The sequence below is a fragment of the Ochotona princeps genome, chromosome 4 (genome assembly GCF_030435755.1).
Source record: "Ochotona princeps isolate mOchPri1 chromosome 4, mOchPri1.hap1, whole genome shotgun sequence".
NCBI lineage: Eukaryota > Metazoa > Chordata > Mammalia > Lagomorpha > Ochotonidae > Ochotona > Ochotona princeps.
The window spans coordinates 21,088,483-21,089,998 of NC_080835.1; the positions used below are offsets into that span (position 1 = coordinate 21,088,483).

General features: G+C 35.6%; 1 non-coding gene across 1 annotated transcript; it reads right to left on the minus strand.

The window, feature by feature from the left end:
• Window positions 1–617: 617 nt before the first annotated feature.
• Window positions 618–724, minus strand: LOC118759553 (U6 spliceosomal RNA). Its single transcript, XR_004996256.2, has one exon. It is a non-coding gene; the product is annotated as a U6 spliceosomal RNA (small nuclear RNA).
• Window positions 725–1,516: the final 792 nt, after the last annotated feature.

Sequence of the window (1,516 nt, forward strand, 5' to 3'; positions counted from 1 at the left end):
TACAAGCACTCAAATGTTGTTCTTTATTTATTTATGTAAAGAAGGCTTTAAGAACATAAGGAGACTTAGTGTGATTCCCACCCTAACCCCTTTTCATCTGACTTCCTCCTCTCTTAATTTTCCTTACTTTAAATTTTTGCAGTCCTAAGCTTAACCTTTCATTAAGAAAAAATTCAACAGATACTAAGTGGAGAGATCATTATTCCTTAGGAGTATAGGCTGTAAACAATAATGAAATGGCAATATCTTCATTTCACTTATCTGCATTGCTTTCTTTGTATTCTGTATATAAGTAACCATAAATATGAGAAAACATAAATTTGTCTTTTGAGGACTGACATATTCCACTAATCATAACTTTATCTGTGTCAATTTTGTCATGAAATAGAAAATTGCATTAATTTTTGTGGCTAATATTCCATAGTGTATGTATGTGTCACAGATTCTTTTTGTTCTCATTTTTATAGACATCTGAGTGGATCCCATAGCTACTCTGAATTAAGCTGCTACAAACATAGAAGTAGGGATAACTCATATTCTGACTTCATTTCCATTAGGTAAATTCCCAGGAATGTAATGGCTGGATAATACAGTAGATCTATTTTCAGATTTCAGAGAATCTCTTCAATGTTTTCATGAATTTGTGTGTCATCCTTGCGCAGGGGCCATGCTAATCTTCTCTGTATCGTTCCAATTTTAGTATATGTGCTGCTGAAGCGAGCACAAATCTGCCTAATGTCTTCCACAGTAATTATATTAGTGTCTGATCCTACCCTGTCAGGGTCCCCTTTTCTCTATATCCTCTATGACATATGCTAATTTTTGATTTTCAAAAACCATTCCTTCAAAGAGATGTGGGGTAAAACTTCATTTTGGTTTTCAGTTGCATTTCCCTGATGACTGATTCTGAGCAAATTTCATGCATAGTGAATTCAAAGATGTATGTAAAAGTGACACTCAGTACTGATCTTTCACAGCTAATCAAAATTAAAAGCCTAGTATTTAGCTTTTTAAGGGCAAAGTTTACTGAAAAGGCTACAGCAAATTTTCCTTTTTTGTTGTTTGCTTCAAGATATTTAAATAAAAAAGATAGTAAAACATTTAATTTCCTTTTTCTGGATTTAAAATACCTCTATAGGGACCAGCACGGTAGCCTAATGGCTAAAGTTCTCACCTGCTGGATCTAATTCCTGCCACCCTCTTCCCATCCAGTCCATTCTTGTGGCCTGGGAAAACAGTCCAGGATAGTCCAAGCCTTGGGACCCTGCACCTGGTGGGAGACTGGGAAGAGGCTCTGTTCTCCTTGCTTTGAATTGGTGCAGCTCTTGCCATTGAAGCTACTTGTGGAATGCATCAGCAGATGGAAGATCTTCCTCTCTGTCTTTCCTCCTGTCTCTATATATGACTTTCCAATAAAAATGAAATAAATCTTTTTTAAAAAATCTGTATAAATCTTGCCTCCACTACCGAATACAGAGGAAACAATTTAAGTTCAAGATGCTTAGCTTTTTCATCT